At 36.3% G+C, this 20,717-nt stretch overlaps 1 protein-coding gene and 1 pseudogene across 2 annotated transcripts in view; one reads left to right on the top strand and one right to left on the bottom strand.

The window, feature by feature from the left end:
- The window catches only part of LRBA (LPS responsive beige-like anchor protein), a 694,736-nt gene that overhangs the window by 53,169 nt on the left and 620,850 nt on the right, over positions 1-20,717 (top strand). The gene's annotated exons all lie outside the window — the stretch shown is intronic.
- Positions 12,289-20,040, bottom strand: LOC308338998 (Y-box-binding protein 1-like; annotated as a pseudogene). Its single transcript has 2 exons — positions 20,030-20,040; positions 12,289-13,080 (listed from the first exon to the last, which is right to left on the bottom strand). The product of its transcript is annotated as a Y-box-binding protein 1-like (transcript).

The following is a 20,717-nucleotide window of genomic DNA, read 5'->3' as shown; positions in this document are numbered from 1 at the left end:
GCAGAGAGGCAAGCAGAGAGAGAGAGGGGGGAAGCAGTCTCCCTGCTGAGCAGAGAGCCCGATGCGGGGCTCGATCCCAGGACCCTGAGATCATGACCCGAGCTGAAGGCAGTGGCTTAACCCACTGAGCCACCCAGGCGCCCCGTCTTTTGGCTTTTTTTAAATAGAAAATTTGTTAATAAGTACAAGAAAGGGTAACTTTATGATATATTCAGAGTTGCCAAACCTATCTAAATACCTGGTTCACTTTGTTAAATACTGATAGATCATTTTATTTTTCCCAGTTGGAGACTTTGCTTCTATTTAACTCTTCTACAGTGCTTACTTTATGTTTGTCGTGGAGAATCATTTTTTTTAACCGTTACCCCAATGTTTACTGAAGCTATTTGAATATTGACTTAAATGTATTTTTGTTTATTTAAACCATTTGCTAACTTTTAGAATATATGTACATAATGTGAAGTTTTAAAAGAAAGTTTTGTAATTAGGTCTTTACTAAGTAGCCTGGGTTTTTAAAGCTATTGAACAGACTGGTTCTATGCATACTACTTCAAATGCCCATAAAATGGTGCTGATCTGTTTCATTTTTGTAGTTTTGATGTTTTATAAGATGCTTATAAGAGAATCTATAAATATGTTGTGTTATAAACTTCTAATTATTTTGTTAGTAATCATAATGGCACAGAGGTACATTATGCCAGCATGGTGTAAATCTGTTGTTCATCTTAGTTTAATCACATTTATATTTTCTTCCCAGTCTGTGGGCTAACATTTAGTATACTGATTTTTTTTTTTAATAACATGTAAATTCTTTCCCCATACCTCTTTGGGCCAGTCAAGTAACGTGTGTAAAATGGTGGGTGAAATTAGAGCTCTTAATTTTTCAGTTGCTGTTAACTGTTTGCTGAATAAATTTCAGTTCGTTTTAAGATTAGGGTGAGAATGGTATTTTGTCATGCAGGTACTCTAAACTGAGAGCATTCTTCTTTTTCTTTTTAAATAGAGATTTTATTTATTCTCTTGACAGAGAGAGATAGTGGGAGAGGGAACACAAGCAGAGCGAGTGGGAGAGAGAGAAACAGGCTTCCCGCGGAGCATGGAGCCCCACGCAGGGCTCTGCAGGGCTCCATCCCAGAACCCTGGGATCACGACTTGAGCTGAAGGCGGAAGCCTAACGACTGAGCCATCTGGGCACCCCTCTTTTTTTTTTTTTTTTTTTTTAAAGATTTATTTATTAGGGTGCCTGGGTAGCACAGTTGGTTAAGCGTGGGACTTTCGGTTTTGGCTCAGGTTGTTGAGCTCTGCCTCAGGCTCCGTGCTCAGTGAGGAGTCGGCTTGAGATTCTCTTTCCCTGCCCTTCTGGCCCTCCTGCTTGTGTGGTCATGCTCTTGTGCTTGTAGACTCTCTATCTCTCTCTCTTTCTCTCATAGGGGTGGGGCTGGGGAGGGGAATTATTGGGATTATTGAACTTTATCAAATTTGTGTTGTATTGAGTTGGGGGAAATGAACATAGCCTGGATGAGGTAGAAAGAAGACATATTCAGAGATAACATCATAAAGATGCTCAGACCCCTGCAGAGTTCTGATTGGCCTGAATTACATCACAACCATACCACTGAAATGGTATATCTGATGGTATGTGATATTATTATTGTCTAACCTGTGAAATTGGGCACCATTATTGACATCCCTATCAGGACTGTATTAGGTCAGTTAAGAGTTTAACAAGTATCAGGGTTTTAACAGTTCAGAGTGGGGAACATTACTTTCTTTTTGGTTTTTTTAGAGGTGAGAAGTGAGCCAAACCTTGAATTTTAGGAAGGGAGAGCAAAGGCAAGGAAGTAGAATTTTAAAGTTCCTTCTTGTTATAATTAAGTAGTCTGGACTGGATTGACTGGTGATTGTATGGGAACAAAATGGGAGTTGAGGCTTTTTGAGATTTTTGCAGGGTGGGCTTGGTGATTGGAAATGTATTCTGTAAATGATGTAGAGTTATGATTATTTTTTTTACAGGGGTAATTACATGGTTAAAATGCTCTTGAGAAGCTTGGTATGAGTTCTGAACTAAATTGGAGTTATTTTTTGGTGAGAGAATTTTTTCATATATATAATATATTATTGATTTTAACTCCTCATCCAAATTAAATTGGGCTTTTTAAAAATCAGTATGTAGTTGATATTTTAGTGTTGTAAGTGAATAGTAGATCTTAAATAACTAATAGCTAGATGAAGGCTTATGTTTCTATGTTGTTTAGATATCAAGGCCATGAGTTTGTCTCTGGCCTCAGCCTGGGATTTCTGATGGTAAGATACTGAGGAAGTCATTTAAATATTAATTCTCACCAAAGCCATCTCATTTTAATCCCATTCTTTGTACTTTCTGTTTGCTGATAGAAAACACACAGTTATAGGTGTTTTGGGAAATCCAGATTCATTGCCATTAATATGCTTTTGTTTGGGAAAATTTGTTAACTCTGTTAAATACTTCAACTTCTAGCACTGTTTACCTTTTTGGTTTTATATTATGTTAAACAACCTGAAAGAATCCTGCTTTGCCATTTAGTCAGTTTGAACAGTTAAAACAAATATCAATGTAAGAGCAAGCAGGGAAACCTTATTAGGATATATGAGAGTGAGCTATAAAAATATCATTTGAATATTTTGCTTTTAGTATGTTTATTTTGTAAATAGAGTTGATTCGTTAAATTCTCCTTCCCAACTCATCTTCCACCACAGACTCCAGCCTGTTGTTCTTTATCTTTGCAGGTAAAACACTCCACATAATACTGAAAAAGAAAAAGAAAATGAAGGTGGATTATGTATTAAAGATTATCTTTTTTTTTTTTTTAAGATTTATTTATTTATTTTAGAGGGAGAGAGTGCATAGCAGGAGGAGTAAAGGGAGAGGAGGGAGAGAAAGTGCCAAGTGGACTCCATGCTGAGTGCTGATCCCAACTTGGAGCCCGATTCCAGGACCCCAAGGTCACTACCTGAACTGAAACCAAGAGTCAGATGCTCAGCTGTCACCCAGTTGCCCCTAAGGATCATCTTTATTGATACCAACATGTTAGTTGGGTATAGTATCTGAGCCAGTATGAGTGATCTGTGGGATGGTATTTTTCCTATATTTCCTGGGCTGTCAAATATAATGACCATATTTTGGTCTTTGTTTAATATTTTATATAGATAATACATTAATAGTTCAAAAAAATGAATACAATGACATTTTTCTTCCCCCTCTGTTCCTTATGTTTTCAGCACACATTTTCTCTGCCAAATCATCTCCCCCCAAATTAATTCAGCTTTTGCTAAAGAAAACCTGAAAAATAACTGTTGACACCTCACATATCTTTCCAAATTTTCTTTAGGTTTTTATGAACACATAGAAAATGTCTGCATGTTTTTCCTCTTTTTAAATAATATTTTCAAGGAAAACCTCCTTGATATTGGTCTTAGTGGTGATATTTTGGATCCAACACCAAAAACATGGGTAACAAAAGAAAAAATAAAAAAGTGGGACTATTACATCAATTGGGTAGAATGGACATTTTTACAATGTTAATTCTTCCAAGCAATGAACTTAGGATGTCTTTCCATTCATTTGTGTCATAGATTTCTTTCATCAGTATTTAATGCTTTTCATTGTACAGATCTTTTACCTTCTTGAATTTATTCTTAATTATTTTATACTTTTTCTTGCTACTATAAATGGAATTGTTTATTTAATGTCTTTTTAAGATATCTCCTTGTCAGTGTATAGAAATGCAACTTACTTTTTGAATGTTGATTTCATGTCTTGCAACTGTTAATGAATTCATTTTTACTGTTTTAACAGTTTTTGGTAGAGTCTATAGAATTTTCTGTAGGATCCTGTCATCTTCAAACAGATTAATTTTTCCTTTCTAATTTGGTTGCCTTCTATTACTGTATTTGCCTAATTGTTCTGGTTAGGCCTTCCAATATTTTTTAAAAGTGGCAAAGGTTGTCACCCTTGTCTTGTTCCCGATCTTAGAGGAAAAGCTTTCTAGCTTTTCACTGTTGATCAGAATAGGTCATTTAATGAAGCTGTGAGAACCAGGGGAGCTCTGGTACGAGGTACTGGAACTGTAGAGTTAATGCCACCAGAATATTCTTTTTCCATTTATGATGTGGGTGACTTTCTCTGTATACATGGCAGGGAAGATGTCTGCTGGAAGCTGCCAATGTAAATATCTTTATAGGTTTTGTCCCCAAAGTGCAGAAGCCTACCTTTTGATGTTTCAATTAAAAAAAAAAAAACACAACATCTTGGGGGTGCCTGGGTGGCTTAGTTGCTTAGGGATCTGACTCTCAATTTCAGCTCAGGTCATGATCTCAGAGTTGTGAGATTGAGCCCTGAGCCACACTGAGACCCAGTGTGGAGTCTGCTTAAGGTTGTTTCTCTCTCCCTCTACCCCTTCCTCTCCCTCTCCTCTCAAAAAAAAAAAAAAAAAAAAAAAAAAAATCTTTGTAATGATTTTGATTGGCCTGAATTAGGTCACATTTTCATCCCTGGACTAATCACTGTGACCAGGAGAATGGAGAACTGTATGTGCCTGAATTAAGTGTCCTCTCTGGTCTAGCTGTGAGGCAGCAATCTCATTGCCAGGAGAATGCTGTGAAGGGGATGAGGGATGAAAGGGAGAGTGAGTGTAATATTGACAGAACAACAGATGTCTATTATGATAGGTATTTCAGTTGTCTCCAATTATTCTTCTATTGTTAATATATTTCCTGTTTTCATATTTGATGATTCTGCCTAGGTTTTTTTTTTTTTAAGACTTATTTGAGAGAGAGAAAGAGAGAGTACATGTATGTGTACAAATGAGGGGAAAGACAGAGAGAATTTTCAAGCAGACTCCCCGTGGAGAAGCCCAATTTGGGGCTTATCCCATGACCCATGAGATCATCAAGATCATCAAGAGTCTGACGCTTAACTGACTGAGCCATCTAGGTATCCCTGATGAATCTTCCTACTTAAGAATATTAATGTGAAATTATTATAAAGATCTAAAAGTTCATCTTTTGTGGAAAAAAGTAATATAGAGATTTCTTTTACATATTGTAAATTTTGCTGTGATTCAAAATAGGACTGTTTGCTAAATTATAAAGTATGAAATGTGACTATTTTTAAAAATTTAATTAAAATTTTTTTAAAATTTTAATTTTTTATTGAAGTACAGTTGGCAGTACAGTATTTTGTTAGTTTTGGGTACGTAACATAGTGATTTGACAGTTTTATACATGATGCAGGGCTCAACAGAAAAATACAGTTACTGTCTGTCACCATACAATATTACAATATTACTGACTTTATTCCCTATTCTGTACTTTTCATCCCTGTGACTTATTTATTTTAAATCTGGAATTTTGTACCTTTTAATCTCCTTCACCTATTTTCTCTAACTCTCTCCCTCTACAACCACCGGTTTGTTTTCTGTATGTCTGTTTATGTTTTTTGTTCGTTCGTTTTGTTTTTTAGATTCCACATGTAAGTGAAATCATGGTATTTGTCTTTTAAAATAGCTTGGAAGCATTGAGACAATGATAATAAAGCTGGGCTTAGATTAATAGGGATCTTAAAGTATATGCGATGTTACAGTTTTAAACATTTTTACATGTGATCAGACCCAAATAATTAATTGATTACATTATTGAATGCTCGACATTTTGCTGTCTCATATCTTAGGATGTTTTGATTCCAAATAATAGAAGTTCAGTGGACTTTGGACTGGTTGTCACATAGTGACAGATTTCTGATTTTTAAAATATGTCTTTCCTATAAATCACTAGTTTGCTAGATTGAACTAGCAAGCTATTATAGAACATGGCAGTATTTACTGTGGATAAATGCAAATTTGAAAAGGTTCTGTGTATGATGGTTTAAATGATTTATTAGCTTTCAGTGCACACATGAATCCAAAGTTATGTAATGGATTTAGAAAATTTCATTTCCTGTTTGAAGGTTCAAATTTGCATATTCTGTAATGCAAGTGTTTGATCTGAGTCAATAGGATATATAGTTAAACTCTGTGATATTAATACATCCTTAATCATTTTTTGGTATATTATATGACAGACTTTGTAAGATGTAGGACAAGTGATTAAACATACCACATGTTCTTTTTTGTTTGTTTTGTTAAAGAAATGGTGACTATGTTTCTTCACACATGGCTTCAGAATTTGTGCTCACCAGAGTTTCTTTGCTCGTTTATTTGGCTGTTCTTTCCTGTGAGAAGGATGAAGTGAGAACTTCATCTAGGTTAATAAATTTTTCTTTTCAATGGGAACAAGTAATCCTAGGTCATACCTCACGAGTCACTTATTTTTTTAAATAAAACTTCCTATTTTGAGATAATTGTAGATTCACATGCAGTTGTAAGAAATACTAGAGAGGGATCCCTTGTACCATTTACTGTCTTTCCCCCAGTGGAAAAATCTTACATAACTACAGTATAATATTGACATCAATATAATCAACATATGGAAATTTACATCAGGTTCTGTGCAGTTTATGGGTTCTTCCTTTTGATGTCAAGTCTAAGAACTTTTTGCCTAGTTTTAAATCCTAAAGATTTTTTCTTGTGTGTTTTTTTAAAAGTTATTTTTTACCTTTTAATCTGCAGCTTATATTGTTGGTTTTCATGTAAGGTAAGCTACTTAGGTGAAGGTTCATCTGTTCACTTATGGATATTTAATTACTCTAGCACTGTTTATTGAAATTCCTCTATTGGGTTGCTTTTGTACCTTTGTCAGAACTCAGTTGGGCATATTTGTTTGGGTCTACTTTTGGGTTCTCTATTCTGTTGTATTGATTTATGTGTCTTTCTTAGGTACTACCTCATAGTTTAGCTATTGTAGCTATATAGGTCTTGAAATTGGGTAAACTAATTTCTCCTACTTTATTTTTCTTTTTCAAGATTGTTTTTGCTATCCTACTTCCTTTGCTTTTCAATATCAATTTTAAAATAATCTTTTTATATCTGCAGAGATCTTGCTGAGATTATGATAGGAATTGAGTTCGATCTGTGTATCAGTTATAAACAGAGTATGTCTCTACATTTATTTAGATTTTCTTTTATTTTTTTAAATCCTCATTTTGTTGTTTTCAACATCCAGGTGCTATATGGGTTTTGGTAGATTTATATCTATATCTAAGTATTTCAGAGTTTTTCGAGCAATTGTAAATAATACTGTATAATTTTTTTATTTTAAAGATTTTTATTTATTATTTATTTGTCAGAGAGAAAGAGTGAGTGAGCACAAACAGGGAGAACAGCAGGCAGAAGGAGAAGCAAGCTCCCAGAGCCAGATGTGGGGCTGGATCCCAGGACCCTGGGATCATAACCTGAGCTGAAGGCAGCCACTTATCCAACTGAGCCACCCAGGCATCCCAATAATACTGTAATTTTAATTTCATTGTCCACATATTAACTGTTAGTATATAGAAATGAATGCAGTTGATTTTTTAAAAATAATTGATTTTTTATAGATTCTAACCTGTGACCTTGCTGAACTCACTACTAGTTCTAGGAGGGTTTTTTTTTTTTTTTCCTTCTTTTTTTTGAAGCTTTTTTGAGAGAGAGCACATGAGCAGGGGGAGGGGCAGAGAAAGAGGGAGAAGCAGATTCACACTGAGCAGGGAGTCAGATTCTGAGGCTCCAGGATTACAACCTGAGCTGAAGGCAGTCACTCAACCAACTGAGTCACCCAGGTGCTCTGAATTCTAAGAGATTTTTTGTTAAATGTCTTTGGATTTCTGTATAGATAATCATGTTATCTGTAAATAGAGGCAGTTTGTTTCTTCCTTTCTGATCTGCATGCCTTTTATTTCTCTTCTTGCCAATTACTGCCTTGGTCGGAACTTCAGCACTGTGTTAGGAGTGGTGAGAGTGTATATCCTTGCCTTGTTCCTGATTTAAGGGGAGAGCATTAAGTTTTCTATTATAAATTACAGTGTTAGATGTGGATTTTATGTTGGTGTTCTTTACCAAGTTGAAGTTTCCCTTTATTCCTGTTTTTCTGAGAGTTTTTATCATGAGTTGGTGTTGCATTTTTCTTGAATGCTTTTTTTTTCTGGCAGCAGTTGATACGATAATGTGATTTTTCTCCTTTAGTCTATTAAAAAGGTGGGTTACATTGATTTTTGCATATTGAAATAATGTTGTATCCCTGGAATAAAATCCTTTATGACATGGAATTCAATTCTTCTATATTATTGAATTCTACTTGCTGTTATTTAAAGAATTTTTGTGTTTATATTCTTGAGGAATATTGACATATAGTGTATTTGTACTATCTTTGTTTGATATCATAGTAGATACATAAAATGAGTTGAGAAGTGTAAAGTTCGTGTTAATTTTAAACATTTGGTAGAATTGATGAAACAATACCAACCCTACGATTTTTTTTTGAGAGTTTTAAAATTATGAATTTTTAAAAAAGATTTTTATTTATTTAACACACAGAGAGAGTAATAAGTAGGCAGAGAGGCAGGCAGAGAGAGAGGGAGAAGCAGGCTCCCTGCTGAGCAGAGAGCCTGATGTGGGGCTCCATCCCAGGACCCTAGGCCCCCGAGACCATGACCTGAACTGAAGGCAGAGGCTTAACCCTCTGAGCCACCCAGGCGCCCTTAAGATTATGAATTTAATTTCTTTCTTTCTTTTTTTTTTTTTTAAATTTATTGGACAGACAGAGATCACAAGTGGGCAGAGAGGCAGGCAGAGAGAGAGGAAGGGAAGCAGGGTCCCCGCTGAGCAGAGAGCCTGATGCGGGGCTCGATCCCAGGACCCTGGGATCATGACCTGAGCCGAACACAGAGGCTTTAACCCACTGAGCCACCCAGGTGCCCCATGAATTTAATTTCTTAATAGTTATAGCATTATTTAAATTATTTATTTCATATTGATTAAGTGTGGTAGCTTGTGTTTTTTGAGGAATTGGTTATCTGTACTGTCAAATTATGTGTTTAAAGTTGTTCGTAGTACTCACTTGTTTTTTGTTACCTACAGGGTCTGTAGTGATATTTCCTGCTTCATTCCTGTTAGTGGTAATTTGTATTTTTTTTCTTGTTATTTTTCAGTCCTGCTAAATTCTCAATTGTAATGATTCTTTTAAATTTTTTTTATCTTTTTTTTTTTTTTTTTTAAAAGAACTAGCTCTTTATTTCATTGGTTTTTCTCTATTGGTTTTTTTTTTTCCCCCTTTCAGTTTCATTAGCTTCTGCTCTTGTATTTATTTTTCCTTCCTTCTGCTTGCTTTGGATTTATGTTTATCTTCTGTTAGATTCCTTTTTGCTTTTTTTGGAGTAGGAGCCCAGTGTGGGACTTGAACTCATGACACCTCTTAGATCAAGACCTGAGCTGAGATCAAGAGTTGGACAGCTAACTGACTTAGCCACCCAGGCACCCTATCTTCTTTTAGGTTCTTAAAATGAAACTTTAGATTATTGATTTGAAACTTCCCCCTTTTTCCTAATATATGCTTTTAGTGCTATCAGTTTTCCTATCAGTAATGCTTTAGGTTAGTTCAAGTCATTCTATAAAATATATGTTTTAAATTTATGTAGGGAAAGAATTCTCTGGTCATGTGGGTCAAGTGAAGTTAAACAGGATTCTTTAATTGAGAACCTCTTCAAGCCTTCATGTGCAGTTTGAACTTTGCAGAGGGGCTATACTATGTAGCTTTCCCCACACTCCCCAGATTGATTTGATTTAGGTGGGATTATGCAAAGTACCATTCTTTCACAGGGATTATTGGATATGTTGTTGCATAATAGTTGGTTTGAGTAGTCTCTGATCAATTCTCTTAATATGGTTAATAAGTGGAGGCTTAAGGGGCTTCTGGCTGGCTCAGTTGGAGGAGCATGCCACTCTTGGTCTTGGGGTCATGAGTTCAAGCCCCAGGTTGGGCATAGAGAGTACTTAAAAAAAAAAAAAATGGCCCTTAATAGAAGAATACACGACAATGTTGCTCCCAGTTACTTGCTTAGTTTAAAAAAAGGGAAACGAGTTTAATGAAATAATAGTTATTTTCTTTTTTTAAAGTGCTTAAAAAGAGATTTATAATAAAGAATAGAGCAAACAGGATATACATATACCCTCAGCTTAGACTAAATTTGCTTTTGGTTATAAAAATGTCTTTATGGGGCACTTGGGTGGCTCAGTTGGTTGGGCATCTGCCTTTGGCTCGGGTCATGATCTCAGGATCCTGGGATCGAGCCCCATGTTGGGTTCCCTGCTCAGTGGGAGCCTGCTTCTCCCTCTCCTCCCTACCCTACCCATGCTCTCTTCTCATTATCTCTGTCTGTCTCTCAAATAAATAAAATTTAAAAAAAAGTCTTTATGCATAGAGTCATGTATATAATTTTATTTACATACATACATGTTATATATGTGTATACAATTATAAGTATGGTTCTTATTTTTTATCTTTTTCAACTTTGTTCTGTCTTCTGTCTCTTCCTCCCCATTGTTTCTCCTCTGACCTCCTACAGGGTAACCAGTGTCCATAGCCATGTGTATAGTCATCTGTAGTTTATGGACATATAATCTAGTAGATCAAGTATTCTGACAGTTGTGTGTAATAAAGGAGTTCTCAGCTAGTTTGGTGAGGGTAGGCAAGGGGAAGAGGGATAAACTTAAGAAATTTTAGGAGATAGAATCAGCATTCAATTAATTGGACATTGTATAAAGGAGCTGAGTTGAAGATGACATCATGGTTTCTGCCATGTGGGTAGAATTACCAACTGGGGTAACAATCATAGCAGGATTAGGGATAAGATAATCAGTTATGCTTCGGCTATGTTTATTTTGAGGCAATATGTGTGGTTGTCTACAAGTAGCAGGACACATGAGTTTAGAACTTGGGAAAGCTAAGTTGAGCTATAGTAGTGTAGAATGGTATAGAGACTTCCAGATATAGTACATAAGTACTGTAACATAAAGTACAACAGTCTGTATTTGGAGTCTCTGTGATGTGAAAGAGCAGGTGTAGCAGAAATAGGATGATGAGGTTATTTGAAGGTACAAGAAATTATGATTAGAGTAGGTTACTATTATTTTCAGATTTCAGGTAGGATAATTTCATGATTTAAGGTGTAATCCTAGTAGGTAGCGTTGACAGTAATTGGATTTAGGAAGTCTAGATTAAAAAACTAATAATTTTAGAAAGGAGAGAGGTTGTATGATTGTGCTCTCTGTGGTGAGTTAGATTTCAATTAAACAGTCTTCTGAAAGGTGAAGATGGTAGGGCATTTGTATACCTTGGAATGGTGGTATATCTAAGATATTGGGAAAGTGTCATGGAGTATAACATGATGGTGATTATTGTCAGTAGAGGTAGTGAGGTAGTAGAGGTAGTGAGGAAGATGACAGCTTTCCTGTAACTATCAGGTGAAGTTATTATTATTATATAATAATTATATAATTATTATATCATGTTATATAATTATATAATATACATTGTATAATTATATATTATATATATAATATATTATAAAATATTATATAATTATAATTATATCATAGCAATATAATTAATATATCAATATATAATAATATAATTAAATATAATTAATATATAAATATGTTAATATTATAATCATATAATATAAATAGTATATAATTATAATTATATAATTACATTATATAATAATAATATTATTATTAATTTAAGACTTATTAACAGCTGCATGCCATTTGTCAACTTTAAAAAAAAAAGTTGTACAGTTTTATTACAAATTAGAATGAAGTTCTTAAAAATCTCAATTTGACCAGATATCAAACAATTAAAAAACCTTTAAGGGTGGGGGCGCTTGGGTGGCTCAGTGGGTGGTGTCTGCCTTCGGCTCAGATCATGATCCCAGGGTCCTGGGATCAAGCCCTGCATCAGGCTCTCTGCTCAGCGGGGAGCCTGCATCCTCCTCTCTTTCCGCCTGCCTCTCCGCCTACTTGTGATCTCTCTTTGTCAAATAAATAAATAAAATCTTAAATAAAAAACCTTTAAGGGTATATTGAGAAAAAGCAGGCTTTTTTTTTTTAAAGCATGTTTGTCATTATCAAAAAAGAGACATCTTTAGTTAAAAATAATAAAAACCCCATGCTGCATAGATAATGCAGATAGTTGTGTTTATCTGGCCACTGGGCAAAAAGCAAGTACTTAAGGTCTTCAGCTCCAATCTTTTGTTCATTTCGTACTGCTGGAATTTCATATTCATTTCTTCTTATTGGATGAAGAAACCGGATGATAGTGTAAATGGTAAGCCATCATTTACTCAGCCCAGGCCTGCTCAGCCTTGGGAACAGATGAATTCTCAGCGGGTGGATCAGCTGCTTTTGTCTCTTTGCCATGGTGGTATTTAGGGTTTTCTGGGCACCTGCGTGGGTAATTAAAATTGCAGTGGCGTTGGTATGGAGGTGGCTGCTAACCATGGGTCTCATCTCCTTGATTTTCTTTACCTTCTTCATTGCCTCCCTCTCTAGGCTGTCTTCGGCAAAGAGAACCCCTGCAGAATTGTAGTATATAACCCAATACATACCCTGTTTTACTGGTCTACCTTGTCAGCTCCCTAACACTTTTCCATGCACAGGAGGGTTGGAAGACTGTGGTTGACACCCATTGGGTCTCTGCATGTAGTTAGGTGGGAATTGTCACCTGCAGAAGACCTGGCTCAGGGTTTTGGGAGCACTCTCCCAGCACTCTTTCTCTCCCCACTCTCACAATTTTGGTAATTCTGTGGGTAATTGTGGGGAGGACCCCTGTGAAGGATAGTGTAGATAATGGTTTTGGTCTGCTGCATGTTTGCTGCCTTGCGCTAGAGCTCTCCCAGAGCCTGTGTGACATTTGCTCCCTCCACATTCTTTCCTCCTTCAACATCAAACTGTACAGTCTCCACATCTCCTACACTGTGAAGGTACTTCCTGGGGTTATTCTTCTTTATGGCAGTCTGGTGTACAAATACATCTTCTCAGTGTCATTCCTCTTGATGAAACCATATTCATTTCTTATACATCGAACCATTTTACTGTTCCTAAAACCTTCTTTGTGATGATCTTGCTGTCCCTTCCCACAGGCGCCGGAGGATGTGAGAAGGCCTAGGCTCCTCTTCTGCTCCCTGCACGCTTCCTGGAGGTGTCCAGCTTGGTGTCTGGACAGCAGAGGGTGGGGACAGTTGCCTCACTGCTGGGAGTTAGAGGTCATGGTGATGGGCCAGAAGCCATAGCCACACCTTCTCACAGTGTGTGATGGCAACTAGACTACTAGGGGTGGGGCTGCTCAGAACTCTCTGGGGTGTGTTCTCTGCTCCTGCTATGGATTGAACTTGAAGATGCTATTCTTGAAGTGAGAATTTTAGTAGCAAGTAGAAGGAAGTGTGAGTTCTTATATCTTCATCTAAGAGGATATGCATTAATCGAGATATGTGTTCATTAAACCCTCAACAACTTTAGGAGATGGGTACCATTATTACTCTAATTCTGCAAATGAGAAAGTGAGCCATGGAGAGGCGAACTATCCTGCCCTTGGCCTTACACTTGGTATCTGGTAGAACTAGAAGTCAAATCCAGTCTTCCTCCAGAGGATATGCTCTTAAACACTGTTCTCCTAAGAGGAGATGTGTTTCTGAAAACTCTAAAGGTATAATTTACGGCTTATGGTTAAAGATCTTGGACAACATACATTTCGGAGTGACCCATGAAAGTACTTCACTATCATTAAAACTAAGACCTCACACCTAAAGGTAAATAATGATATTTTACTTATCTGTCCTTGGTGATACTTGGTACTGTATACCTGATTTCTGTTTTACATCCTTACTATGTAGGGGCTTTCTTTACCTCAGTTTTGATGGGATACATCAATTGCGTACAGTTTGATTTTTCCCAGTAATGTACAAACTAAGAACCATTATTTTTTCCTGCCTAGTTTTCCACATAAATATTCAATGCATATTGAGAGGATTAAAATATCTTATTTTTCCCCCTTAGATTTAAAGAAAATATATACTTATTTTGAAACATGGAAATGTGTCATAAATGTATGATTTTGAAGTAAAAATCCTTTTGTACCTCCATTTTCCAACATAATCACTACTAATAATCTGGTGTATATTCCTCAGGCTTTTTCTATAGATATACTGTCATACATAATGCGTAAATATGGTATATGTATGTTAGAGGGGTATAAAATAGACCTCTGGCTGATTGGGAAAATCCATACAAATATCATCATCTTAGAAGGAATTTTGGTGATATAAAAATACTTGTAAAACTTCATAGAAGGGGCGCCTGGGTGGCTCAGTGGGTTAAGCTTCTGCCTTCGGCTCAGGTCATGATCCCAGAGTCCTGGGATCAAGCCCTGCATCTGGCTCTCTGCTCAGCAGGGAGCCTGCTTCCCCCACCCCCTTCTGCCTGCCTCTCTGCCTACTTGTGATTTCTGTCAAATAAATAAATAAAATCTTAAAAAAAAAAAACCAAACTTCATAGAAGATTTCAATTCTTACTGAAAATTTCTTTATGAATATTTTATTAAATTTTTATACATTTCATATTCTAATTCAGAGAGTACTTTCTTGGCAATGTGGAATGGTACATTGCTCTTGTGGTCACTGAATGCACTTTTTTTTTTTTTTTTTTTTTTGGACAGACAGATCACAAGTAGGCAGCGAGGCAGGCAGAAGAGAGAGAAGGGAGGAAGCAGGCTCCCTGCTGAGCAGAGAGCCGGATGCGGGGCTCGATCCCAGGATGCTGGGATCATGACCTGAGCCGAAGGCAGCGGCTTTAACCCACTGAGCCCCCCAGGTGCCCACTGAATGCACTTTTTCTTTTTTTTAAGATTCCATTTATTCACTTGACAGATAGAGATCACAAGTAGGCAGAGAGGCAGGCAGAGAGACAGGAAGGGAAGCAGGCTCCCCGCTGAGCAGAGAGCCCGATGCGGGGCTCCATCCCAGGACCCTGGGATCATGACCCGAGCTGAAGGCAGAGGCTTTACCCACTGAGCCACCCAGGCGCCCCTGAATGCACTTTAAAAAATTTTTTATTTATTTATTTGACAGAGAGAGATACAGAGAGGGAACACAAGCAGGCGGAGTGGGAGAGGGAGAAGCAGGCTTCCTGCTGGGCAGGGAGCCCAATGTGGGGTTTGATCCCAGGTCCCTGGGATCATGACCTGAGCCAAAGGCAGACACTTAACGATCTGAGCCCCTAGATGCCTGAATGCATATTTGTAAGCCTAAATAGCCTTTCAGCTGATGTTGACTGAGGAGTAAGATATTTTGGCTCTCAGTATAAAGGTTGTTGTAAAGCAAAGGCTGATGATTATGTTGCCATCAACATAGTGAAATTACTTTCTTCTCTTCCATTTACTGACTAAGGGAAAGCCTTACTGTGTTTTTTTTTCAGTGTTAGGAATGATCTTAAAGATTTGTACATGAGTTAAATTATAATGTAAGCTAATCTCTTATTATTTTGTATTTTGTTATTTTTTATATACACTAAAACTCTGCCATAATAGGACAGATGGAGTCTAAAAATTCAGTTGTTTAAAATTTAGGATGGCACTATTTTGAGATTAAATTCAGTAATTTTTGTCTGTGTGTTTTAAAAAGCGCAAAAGTAAAATAACAGTGAAATTTACTATTATACACAGCTGAACTGAGGAAGTGTGAAATGATTAGGCATTTTCTCATAATTCTATACTCCATCCATTGAAGTTTATCCTACCAGTTGAGATTTTTGATGGCAAAGTGTGGGGGGGGGCAAAGGACAGTAACCAGTTATTTGAATTCAGTTATCACAGGCTTTTACTCTATTTGTAAACACTTTTTTTTTTCTGCTTTAAGAAAAAGAATATAATGTTCTTCCTGCAGTTTTTTTTCCTGCAGCTTTTAAACTCACATTAATGACAGTCTTTCTTATTATTTAGCTATTTGTGTTCTCAGTTATTTTTTATTTTTATTTTACCAAAAATTTTTTTTAAATTTATTTGTTTGAGAGAGAGAGAGAGAGAATATGAGAGAGAGCCTGAGAGGGGAGGGTCTGATGCAGAAGCAGACTCCCCACTAAGCAGGGAGCTCAATGCAGGACTTGATCCTGGGACTCCAGGATCATGACCTGAGCTGAAGACGGTTGCTCAACCGACTGAGCCACCCAGGCGCCCATGTTCTCAATTATTTTTGTGTGTATAATCAATAGCTTTCATAAAACTAATTAGTTTTCTTACAAGAAGAAATACACATTTATTCCTCAGGTATCTGATAGACTTTAATATATATAACACATATAAAGAGATTATTATCCCAAAAATGCCTGTATTTTAGAGTGAATGTATTAAATTCAAATGACTCATCCTTTTCATATTACTGATATTGTTATGCTGGTTATTTACGATGATAATATACTTGATAATACAATAATTTATCACCTAAATTTTAGGAATGCCTTTAGTGATGTGTAATTGGGCCTGATACTGACACTGAAGCTGAATTTTCATATTCTTTAATTTAAAATATTATTGCATTATTAAAGAAATGTTATTCTGTACCTACTGTTTTGTAAATTTAGTAGTAGGTCTTGAATATCTTCACATGCCAACACATATGGATTTATATTCCTTTTAAATGCTGCATGGTATTCCCTCTTACATGGTTGTACCATTGTTTATATATTTGTTTCTGTATTGGTGGGTATTAGGCTATTTCTAGTGTTTTATTTTTATAAAGAGTGCTTCAGTATATAATTTTATATCATTTTGAGCTTTTCTACATATAATTTTGTAGATGATATTTTTATAAGTGGTTGAATTATTGGATCCTGCCTTTACTGATATCTGTATGCCTCCCAGTTCTTAAAGTGATTGGATATTTGAGATGAAAAAAGAACTGTCCAGTGTCCAGGGTTATAGAGTATAACTTCATGCCAAAGTTCATACTGTTAGCCATTCTTGTTTGAATTTTTTCTTTGCCTGCTTCCTAATGCAGAGATGTAGAGTATGATTTCAAAGTCTGGCTATATTTTTTTCTCAGTTTCATTTTTCTCTTCTCAAAAATTGTCCTCTTGCCATATCAGCTGCTTTTTTCATTGATACTGTCTTCAGTTTTGTCTAAATATTTTCAGTAGTAGTTATTCTCATTTCTTCTATATTTGAAAGTAAGTTCACTTAGGTTAAATGATCTTAAACTTTATGTAAGTTTAGGTCCTAGATGGGCATCTGTTCCTATATACTTAAACATTTAACATAAAATACTTGAGATAGGAATTTTTTTTCTGATTAACTCTCAAATAATAATAAAACTCAGTAAACAGAGCTTCTGTATTCAAACATTTTGGTTAATAGAGATTTAGCATATTCTTTTTTTTAAAAAAGATTTTATTTATTTATTTGACAGAGATGACAAGTAGGCAGAGAGGCAGGGTGGGGGGTGGGGAAGGAAGCAGGCTCCCCTCTGAGCAGAGAGCCTGATGTGGGGCTTGATCCCAGGACCCTGAGATCATGACCTGAGCTGAAGGCAGAGGCTTTAACCCACTGAGCCACCCAGGCGCCCGGAGGTTTAGCATATTCTGTTAATCATTATTATTCTCCTTAAATGATATATGTTACAATTAATTACTACCACAATTATAGTCCCCAAGGTATATTCAGTTTTTTTTTTGTTATTAGACTTTAAAACCTGCCTCTTACTTAACAGAGCTTGCTTGTTTCATTTAAATGAATTTAATACCTGAAGTTTTTACTCTTTTGATTCCAAAGTATCCACTGATATCTTTGTGAAAATTTGGTATTATTATATCATTTATTTCATTAAAATTAGCCTTCTTGAAATATTTTATTATTTAGACAAATGTAATACAACAGCAATTGTTGTTTATCTAGAGATATATTTCATGTAACAGAATTGCTATACATCATTTTACTTCTGTTGCACATATTCAGTTTAATTGTATTTGGTAATAACTGTGATAAAAAGAATTTTTCTAATGTGCAAAATGAATTATAGTCACCTAAGTTAAATGCAGTTCTGAGTTATATTTAAAACAAGGAGTTGTCCAAGATAGCTTTTCTGATAACCCACTCATTCATTTATGTACCATTTCTTGAACATCTATATATTAGGTTTGTGTTCTGTAAGCAGTAGAATACACATCTAATAGCAGCTGCATGAAATGGAGGCTTTATTTTTCTCACATAACGAGGGATTTGGTAGGCAGTTGCTGATATTAGTGGTTCTGATAATAAGGCTTTAGGAGCTAAACACTTTCTACCTTTCCTTCTACCATTCTTAACATACTGGCTTTTTGTCTCTGCTTGTAAAAGCTTCATGATACCAAGATGGCTACTGCACCTTTGGACATCACATCTTTGTTCTAGGGAGGGAAGAAGGTAGAAGAGCAAAAGGTTAGGACAGCTACATCTGTTTTCCTTTCATCAAGCAAGCTGGTTTTCGGGGAACACCGTTCAGCACTTCTCGTATCTCTTTGCCCAGAATGGCTCATGGCTATTCAGATGCTAAGGATGCTGGAAAAGAGAGCATTTATCTTTCTAATCTCTGTAGTGGCAGAAAACAAGAGAGGAAGGGGCTTAAGTATTTGAGTTCTTTAATGTTTTTATACATAAATTTAATAGCTTTCAAATAACTAATTACTGTTGCATTCCACTCTTTTTAAAATAAGGTTTTTCGTTTGTGTGTGTGTGTGTGTGTGTGTTTAAGTAAGCGCTATACCCAACCTGGGGCTTGAACTCACCACCCTGAGATCAACAGTTGCATGCTCTACCAACTGAGCCAGCCGGGCTCGCTGGTCTCATTCTTGAAATAAATATGTATTCACTCATCAGTTATAAGACTTTGGGGAAGAGATGCTGGGTTAGCCAGTCTATCTTATTTGTCACAATCTATTATATACAGTTGTTAGGCAGTGTCAGAAGCCTGGTTCAGCTACATTAGTACCTTGTGAGTTTAGGCAAGTTATGTTTCAGGTTCCTCATCTATTAAGTGAAGATCAGTGTGGGTTTTTTTTTTTTTTGTTAGTGTGGGTTTTTTTATGAGAGATAATTAAAGATGATAATTCATGTAAAGTGCTTACATAGTACTGTTGGGTCCATGGTCAAAGGAGCGAGACTGATACAAAGTGAAGATCAAGCAAAGCTTTATTTCTTGCCAAGCATCAAGAATCAGACCGACCATCAAACAGACCAGTCGGGGCCACCCCTTACAGAGAGGATGACCCTTCTCGGTTTCACAGACTAGCTTTTATAGAGCAAAGGCCATGTGGTTGGGCCTGGCCATGCACAGGTGGCCAATGAAGTTGTAACACACAGAGAAAGCTGCACAGTAAATTGAATTACAATTTACTCTAGTAGACATTTGAACCAGCCCATCACCTTGGTAGCTAGGAGACAGTGTGCGCCCCCACTGATTGAATGTCTCCACCAGACCTGACCCACCCTTGTATTTGGGCCGTTATCTCCACTTGACCTAACCCACTCTCCTATTTGGGCTGTTACCTGGGACTGGGTTCCCGGACTTGCTTTTAAGTAAGTTCCCCTTTGGGGGGGGCAGGGTCAATTTAAGTTTTACTGCATAAACAACAAAATGGCTGTTCAACGGAGGTGGGGCCACTCTGGCTAAATAGGCCCTTACAGTACATAGCTTTATAGTAATCAGTGTATGTATATCGTATTGTTTGTATTTTTAAATTATTTATTTTGTGTTAGAATTTTAAAAATTGAAGTACAGAAATATAGAGTAAAAAAGTTTCTCCGAACTACTATTAACTGATTGATTTGTAATCATGTTAGTTATCTGTTGGTTGTGTAACAAATTATCCCCAAACTTTGCAGTTTAAACAGTAATAAATATCAGCTGACAGTTTCTGTGGGTCAGGAATTTGGGAGCAAATTGGCTGGACAGTTCTGACTTAGAGTCTGTCATGAGATTGCATTTCAGATGTTGGCTGAGGTTGCAGTCATCTAAAGGCTCAACTGGAGCTGGAAGACCTGCTTCTAAACTACTTACATGATTGGCATGTTGGTGTAAGCTTTTGGCTGGAGACCTCAGTTACTTTCCAAGTGGGCCTTTTATATAGCTGCTTGAATATCTTCATGACATGGTGACTGAGTTTTTCTTAGAATGAGTGATACAAGGGAAGCCATTAAGTTCTTAATGACCTAGCTTTGAAATTTACCTGTTAGTCCAGCTGAACTCTCTTGGCACTTTGAACAACCCTAATTGTGTGGGAGGACATCTGTCTTGCTGGACTTGTGGACTGGATTGTAGAGGAAGTGACAGGACAGTTTTGTTACTTTTGATTGTTCATATTTTCTGTCCCCTAAAGTAATCTTAATTTGAGATTTTTTTTCTTTGATTATTATATTCTGTGAATAACAGAAAAGAACTTATGAAAAACAAATAGGTTACTTTAAATCATTCATCTGAAAATTTGAAAGGCCTACTAAATGTTTCCGTAAAACATAGATAATTCTGTGATAGTCAGAACACAATTATATTAAATCATCCAGTGTTTCTCAAAAAAGCTTTTGACGAATGTTATTCCTTGAAAAGCTCTTAGCAGAAAAAAAAAGAAAAAAAGATTACATTGTTAAGTAAATTTTGAGAAATCCATGCATTGGTTATATATCTTTTTGAAACATATATAGTAGTATATCTCTGGGAGTTCCATCCTATGAACATCTTTAGCCTTGTT

The sequence above is a fragment of the Martes martes genome (assembly GCF_963455335.1).
Source record: "Martes martes genome assembly, chromosome: 2".
NCBI classification, from domain to species: domain Eukaryota; kingdom Metazoa; phylum Chordata; class Mammalia; order Carnivora; family Mustelidae; genus Martes; species Martes martes.
The sequence above is the reverse complement of the archived record's forward strand: the minus strand, read 5'-3'. Positions and strand labels throughout refer to the sequence as shown.